This window comes from Cicer arietinum, chromosome 1, assembly GCF_000331145.2.
Source record: "Cicer arietinum cultivar CDC Frontier isolate Library 1 chromosome 1, Cicar.CDCFrontier_v2.0, whole genome shotgun sequence".
In the NCBI taxonomy this organism is placed as follows: domain Eukaryota; kingdom Viridiplantae; phylum Streptophyta; class Magnoliopsida; order Fabales; family Fabaceae; genus Cicer; species Cicer arietinum.
The window spans coordinates 16,479,165-16,487,797 of NC_021160.2; the positions used below are offsets into that span (position 1 = coordinate 16,479,165).

Below are 8,633 nucleotides of genomic sequence, written 5' to 3' on the forward strand. Positions count from 1 at the left end.
AAAAAAACGTTGTTAAATATCACCTACGCTAGCGCTTTTTTATGTTAAAAAGCGCAATTGTGTCTTTTAACAACACTACATACTATAGCACTTAAAAACAATGTTAAATGCATAAAAGAAATTATGTTAAGGCATGTTTTAGGTGTAGTGATTTTAAAGTTGATTAAGCATAGAGATGGGGAAAATAATTCAATAAACTTATTTATATAACTAGGAATCAAATTAGACAAATAAAGGTTTCATCTTTATTTCACTCATCCCTATCAAATAGTGTTTAGTTACTCATGACAGAGATGCAAAAGATGGAGATTAAAGAAGAATTACAAGAAAGATTCATTCTTGATAAAACTCCTCCAATGGTTTTAGAAGCATTCGTCTCTGAGTTTTTCTGCTAGGGCACAAGTCTCCAAACTTCTCAAATGTAAAAAAGATTCCTAAAAAGTGAGAAAAATTAGTTTTTATACATTCCCCAGATGCGGGATTTGCGCTTAAGGCGTATTTGGATAGATTCAGGAAAGCAGAAATGTGCCCTAGACGCAGGTGTTGTGCTCCGTGCACACAACATATGTTATCTAACATTTACTACTTTTTTCTCCTATTTTGAGTCTGAATTTAATTTCGGTTCCACATGAAAGTTGTAGCTATGGATCTTAGCTTTCATTTGCACTTGGTTGGACTCCAATTGGACATCAACAAATTCAGATATGGCTGACATACTCCACATAGGTCATGTTGATTTCTCACAGAAATTCAGTAGTGCACTAAAACAAAAACAACGCAAAACTACAAAAAAATCTCTACTTAATCAAGAAAATAAGCACATAAGCATTTTATTAAATCCCTGAACAAGAATCAACAAAATATATCAAATAACTCCTTAAATTAACTAATGATTAAAGATAAATAAGAATAAAAACAATGAAAAATATGCATATGATGAAGAGTCATCACAACCCAAAACTTAGTATGTTGCTTGTCCCCAAACAAAAATTAATTTCAAATTGGGTACAGTTAAAATCAAGCTTAAACTAATTATTCATATCAAATATAAGTTAATCCTCAAAATTCGAGCTACTACAAAATATTTATCGTGCTCCAAGGTTGCATCTAAAATAAACTATTTGTAAACTTAGCATTCATTCATCAAGTTCAACTATCTCTTCACACAATCTATCCAAAATTTCTCTCAAGTATTTAGCAAGGGTTATGAACTTATAACTCAAATCCTAGAACATGTGTCACACTACAATAGGCTTAAAAAAAATTCTAGTTAGCAATCACAATGCAACAAACACATACACTTTTAGAAGACTTTCAGGTTGTAATATGGCTTAGGTAACGGTAGGCTCAAAGGGGCTAGCAAATGATAAAATTTGCACAGATAGTTAGAAAGACTCAAACAACCAAACAAAATTGTCTTAGTGTATGTGTAAATCACATGTGATGCAATTCAAAATTAGTGTTTATCCTTAAAAGCTCACAACTAGGATAATAAAAGAGAGTATGAACTGTCAAAATTATGTCAAACATGTCACTAAAAATCTTAATTTTTTTTTTAAATTGATGACAAGTTAGACTTTTACAACCATAGAGTAATCAACAATGTATGCATTAGTGAAACTCGTCGAATTGAGAAATGATATGAGCAAAGAAATATAATTTTTAAATTTCAAAATCTCAAACAGATAGCTTAAGACCAACTTCAAGTTGTTAAAAATTGTTCATCATAGTGCATGTTTACACACAATTAAAAAGAAACAATTGCAAATAACAAAAATAAGATTACAAAAATAAAAGTTACTTATACATATGGCACTACAAGAAAACACTCAATTTCTGGAAAACTTAAAAAAGATTTTGTGGTTGAAAAGAATCCTCACAAATTACTGATCAAAAAACTCACACAAATACTAAATTTCAAATTGGTTGTTATTTTTGGCTGAAAAAGCCTTCACAAATCAAAAATAATTTTTTGGTTGATTATCACATTTGTGGCGGCCAAAAACGGTGACGAAACTATTGGAGGGAAAAGTTATTTGAATTTGTGGCAGCCAATACCCTCACAACATACTTGATTGATTGAAAATATCAACATGATTTTGTCGCAGTATATACTTTCACAAAATCAAAATGTTGGAACATTGTGAGGGCTGACCGCCACAAACTCAGCTCGTTGGAGCATTGTGAAGGCTTAGGCCGCCACAAAATCAGCTCGTTGGAGCATTCTGGGGGTATTGGCCGCCATAAAAGCAACATTTTCTGACTGCTTAGGCGGCCACAAAAGCAATAGTACCATTTACATTTTGTCGCCGCTTTGGCTGCCACAAATGTCCTATTTTCTCCCTATAGATATTACTCTTCCTCTCATTTCTCATTTCTCATTTCTACCTTCTCTCTAAATTTTCTTTCTACCTTTCTCTCTATAAATATTTTTCGACCTTCTCTCTACCTTTCTTCTATTTTTATTGTTGGTTTGTATGAATATAATAACATTATTATTTAGTTATAGTGTGTTTTACTTTTGGTTTGTATGATATAATTTATTAATTTTGGAATATTTTATTTTGTTTGATCGTAATAATTTAATTAATATTAAAATTATATTTTTATTTTTATATAATATTTAATTTATTTAATTTAAATTTAAATTTTTAATTTTTAAATTATATAAATTTTAGTTTTGTATATAATATTAATTTTGTATCTATAATATTAATTTCAAATTTTATAAAATTAATTTTTTTAATAAAGTTACCCATTTGTGGCAGCCTAAGCCCTCACAAAAGGGAGAATTTGTTTCGGCCTTGGTCCCCACAAACTATGGATTTTTAAATAACTTTATCATTTGGGGCGTCTTAAGCCCTCACAATTTTGTGGTGGTCTCTTCCATCACAAATATGTGAGGGCAAATGGTAACCAAAAAATCAGCTTTTGTGACTGTTTTGACCGCCACAAAACTTTGTGACTGAGTTACTTGTGGCTGCCTTATGCCGTAAAAAATGAGTCTGTTGTGGCTGTTTTCCTCCCTTTGTAGTTTTGGCCGCCACAAAATCAAGGTTTTCTTGTAGCGTGAGTTGCCTTCCACGAAGCACTTTTTTTTTTAATTCATAAGCTTGCGGCTCAACTATTGTCAAGGCAAATATGACAGAAAGAACACATCATCCTTTTTTTTTCTTTTTTTTTTTTTTTGGGTAGAAATTCCATGAACTTGAAAAATAAATTATGTTGTTTCCATGTCCTTTTCAATTGGATATCGATGAACAATGCATAGACTGAATCTCAAACTTCATCAATCTTTTCTTTTTTCTTTTCCTTTTTCGTGTTTTTCTTTTTCTTATCTTCTTTTACCATAACAATGAAATCATCTTCAATCTCCAACTTCTCCTCCATCTTCTCAAACTCAACCACTTGCTGAAATAGCTTTAACACTTTGGAGGGTTATGGCCATGGAATACTTCCAATTGCCAAGGTCCTCGCCACTTTTCATTTAACTTTTAGAAATTAAAATAAATTTGTGGCCTTGGTCATCAGAAACATAATTTGTTTAAAATTATTAACTACCAAAATATTTTATTTGCATAATTGTTAAAATATAATTTTTCTTTTATTACATTATTTGATTATATTTAGTAGTAATATTTAATTTTTCTTTTAATATTAATTACCATTACTAGAAATATCAACACAAATAAATTAGAATTGTCTAAACAATAAAGAGTGGAAAAGACTACAAAAATATTTATTTTAATGTACGACTATAGTTTGTTTGAGAAATGTTTAGTGTCACGATATCTATGTTTCAGCTCACACCAAACAGCCAAGCCTCTCTAGCAATCAAAAGGATTCATGAAAACAAGGCATTCCGTAGATGTTTATTATTTAAAATGCATTATTACAACATTAATGAACACAATTTCTCACTTCATTAATTATTTGAATTATTGGTTGTTCCAAATAAACACTAATTGTTCTTGCAAGTTTCCAAGCATGAATTCACGATGGCATTAACTCCACGCTCATCTGAAAAAAGAAAATATCAAAATCATGGAAAAAAACTAATTTAAACAATTATTAACTACAATTTTTTATCTTACAAAATATATAATATATAAGTTTACTCCAAAAAGATTTCAAATTTATTGTAAGTTTTAAAAATGATTCCTTCTACATTTTTTTTACTAAACAAATAAATATTCAAGTAAGTTCTTGCAACGATAAGGACATGGTGTCCATATGACACCTAAGTCAATATCTTAATATTATTTAATTAATACTTGTAACATGGATCACTTTAATTCAATTAACTTAAAATAAATATCTCTCAACTTCAACAAAAACATCACTCTATTTAAAATTTCTATGTTGCAAGTTCTAATTTTGATTTGAAAATATGTGAAATTGATGGATGTCTAAACTATTGGAAAAAATTTATAGGGATAAAACTTAGATGAATTATATCTATTGAAACTAAAAGTATATATAACTCTTGAATCAATAAGTTTATAAGATGTGTTTCATAAAACAAACAATTAAAAAGAGATAAAGTTTGATCTTACCCATATTATCTATATTGGAATTCGAGTGCACACAACTAGCAGTACAATCATGTGCATCTTTGGATAATGTCTTATGGCAATTCATTGTTTCACAAGTTGTAACACAAGCTGAATATAATTGAAGATTGGCAATTAAATTTTTACATTTGAAAGCACATTTTCCAAAACAAATGACTTGACCGAAAAAACTATCTGTTGATTTAGGTGTTTGAAAATCATCAGCTTTTGCAAAAACAAACATAATCAATGTCATAATTATGACAATATTTTTCATATGACTCTTTGCCATAATTCTCTTATCAAAAGTAAAAATTTTGTTTTCTCTTAGTATATATTAAATTTTATTTGACAATTTAAGTGTAAAAACAACCTCCATTTATAAGCATAGAAAAGCTATTCAGTTGTGTCATGTTCAATTTTTTATTTTGTAAGAGCAACATATTAAAAATAAAATTAATAATTTTTTTCTTCTTTGGAAATATAACATGATTTATAATACAATTATTTTTGAAAAAAATATTTTATATGATATTGTCGTTTGACATGGTCATGATTAACATTTATTTAAATGTCAAATAATTTAAAAAAGTGACATCATTCTTTTCTTTTAATCACGATAGTACATATATAGACTAGTTATGTTATCAAAATTTAACATTTTTACTCTCTCATTAGTTGATATACTCTTACCATTTAAAATGCCATAATATTATTTCCCAACATATACCTACATAACTATCTTCATTTTAAATCTTATTGGACGTATTCACAAAACCAAATTACAGTTTAGTACATAAACTAAACTCTTATTAAAAGAACATTTTAAGTGACAATTTAAGAATTATGCATTAGTTGTCTAAAATTAATATAATTATGCATTGTCCGTTTAGGATTGTTTAAATAGTCTTTGCTAATTTATATTTTGATATACCACTTTATTATATTAGTAATTCAAAAAATATCTCGACAAACATCTCTGAATTGAGTCTAATTGTATAAATATTTTACATTACTGGGATAAAGGCTTAAAAAAGATCCTAAAAGAATACGAAATGTTTCATATAATAGTGTTTGTTTTTTGATTAAATTTTTGATGAAAAAAGTCAAAGTCAATGATATACATGGAAAAATATATGGAAAAAGTCAATGATATACATGGAAAGATATATGAAAAAAGTCAATGAAATACTGGAAAATATATGAAAAAGTCAATGATTCTATTTTGTTTGCTAACTAATTAATAAGTTAGATTCTCATTAAACTAAAATGGAATAATTTTCAAATATGTTTATGATAATTATTATTATTATAGATAATTCGTAAAAAGGAAACAAAATATTTGACTATGTTTTTATTAGGTTTTGGAATGTATTAAATATATTAGAGAACTTAGACCATCTCGAACGGTTATCAAATACATTTATAACCGTTACTTTTTTATTAATTTATTAATAAAAATAAATTTATGACTGTTATTATTATTATTTTATAATTTATCATTGTTAGCTTCTTTTTAATTTATTAATAATAGAAATTTTATGATTGTTACCTCTTTTATAAATTTATAACTTTTAGTTTTTTTTTTAATTTTTATTATTGTTATAAAAAATTTAAGTTTAATTTTAATTAAAATTAAAATAATATATAATAATATTAATTGAAATATTTAAATTAATATTTTAAGTTGTAATAAAACTAAATATAAATAAAATATTAATGTATAAATTAAAGTTGTGGGACCTAATATGTTAAATCCTAAAAACTGGATGAATTGCTCCAACTAATGTGGAACAATGTAACCCAAATTTGATAATAAATTATTTTATTAATTAAATAGAATTTTAGATAACTAATTTGGTACTAAATTTATTTTAGAATATATGTTGATTATCTTTATGATTAATTTTTTCATATGTGTATTTTCTATGATGTGTTAATCTTGCACATATTTGAATAAATGAGGGATATAAATAATAAATATTTTATTTTATTATTTTATATATATTCTTTAAAGCAATAGTATTTTAGTGTAAATATTTTAGAGAAAAAGATTTAGGCGATTTTACGTGTATATGTGAGTTGGTAATTAATGTGACATTTTCTTATGCATTTGATTAATATTAAATGTGTATTTAATTATATTTAATTAATTTTAAATATATCTTATTTTAATTATTTATTTTACAAATGATTATTTTGAGATAATAGTGTTATCCTGTTTGATTTTCTTTATTTTTATATACTTGTTATGCCATTGTGATTTTATATATATTTATTATAATTTAGTAATTAATATAAGTGTTGATGTTATATTTATTTATTTTTATAATTTTGACTATTATCTAACTATGATAGTATTTTTATGTGACTATTTAAAAAAATATTAGTACAATTTTGAAAATTAAATGGTGTTTGGAAGGGTATTAAAAATAAAATTAAATAATTATTAATTTTATTTTAGCAAAATAAAAATAGTAATAGAGAAAAAATTAAATGGAGAGACTAATGGGCTTTGACGATGTGTGTGAAGGGTATAAGTCTTAATAAAATAACATAAAATAAATTTGAAGCAAAGCTGCATAGATGATGCTACAACAGCGGCATGGAAGGAGGAGTAAATTAGGAAACACAACAAATTAGGCTATCGTTTGGCATCGGTGGTCAATAACTGCTCTAGAGAAGTTTCTTTGTTTTCATCTAAATTTTAGTATGTTGTTTTACTCATTTAGCTAGTCAATTAAACACAAGTTCCTAGATTTTTAACCATCTCAAATTGTTGGTGTGTTCTTTTTACTTGTATTATACTATTAACATGATTTTAAAACTCACTTCCTTCGTTGTTTTTGTTTGACTGATTTGGCCCAATGTTGGCGAAATCGTTGTTACAAGTTATTGAGTATTGAAGTTCAAGTTTGGGAGAAACTCCGCTCTCATAGGTGATACCGGCAATAAATGTTGTAAATTGTATTTTACTTATTTAATTTGGAACAACTTTTTGTATGAAAACCTGAAGTACTAGTAAATTTTTTTAATTTAAATTAAGTAATTATACTTAAATCAAGTTTATTGAGATTGCACTATTTTATAGGAAAAAAGTTTTAAGTGTTCTGATTGTATTTTGAGAAATGTGATATTCTAAATTAATTATAAAAGTTTTCTTTTGTATGACAAATTTTCTTTATCCGCTATATATATATATATATATATATATAAACTATTTTGGGGTTAGGATGTCACATTAATGGTATCAGAGCAGGTTTGTCTAATCAAGCCGAGTGGGTTGAGTGTCGGTTCAGTGTTAGTCAATTGTGTTGTCTTGTGTACTAATTATTTTTACTATCATTTTTTCCCGTTATATTATTGCATTATGTGCTATATGCTTTTGTATAATTAAACATATTTTTGAAGTTACTAGTTAACTATTCACTAATTTCTTACTCTAATTGCATGGTGGATTCTAAGTTCCTACCTAAGTGATTAAATATAATAAGAAATTAATTGTTAAAATTTGAGTTCATTTGAATTGTTGACATGATTGAGTTAATTACCTTTTGATTGGACTTGTGTTTCTAACTATGATTAATTGCTCTTTTGTTATAGTGAATAATTAGAAATAAATTTTTCTTTTGATTGGCTAACTATAAGTTTGAAATTATGAATTTAAACGAGCTGATACTAATTATCGATTGATAGACCTTGCATTTAGTATCATAACATGATTATTAAAGTTTTAATCTTGAAGTCAATTTAGAAAGTTAGCAGTAATTTTGAACTATTAGGAAATTCATATTATTAATAATAATTCTTGAATATTAGAGGTGGTAGAACTTAGAAGTTAAAATAATATGACATGTTGAAGGAGTTAAAGTTGACTTATTTTGTAAAATGAAAAATAAATTTTGTTTGATTTACTCTTGATTATTTTAAAGAAATTAAATTGAGTTGAATTTTTATTGATTTATAAAATAACAATAATTCTATACTACTGATTTTATTTATTACTTAAAATAAATAAAAATTTACATCATATTTTACTATGTGTTGTTTTAACAACAACAAAAAAAATTTTGTTGTTAT

General features: G+C 26.1%; 1 long non-coding RNA gene across 1 annotated transcript; it reads right to left on the reverse strand.

Moving 5' to 3' along the window:
• Positions 1-3,843: 3,843 nt before the first annotated feature.
• Positions 3,844-4,896, reverse strand: LOC101502315 (uncharacterized). The gene is made up of 2 exons (XR_012161813.1): positions 4,557-4,896; positions 3,844-4,020 (listed from the first exon to the last, which is right to left on the reverse strand). It is a non-coding gene; the product is annotated as an uncharacterized lncRNA (long non-coding RNA).
• Positions 4,897-8,633: the final 3,737 nt, after the last annotated feature.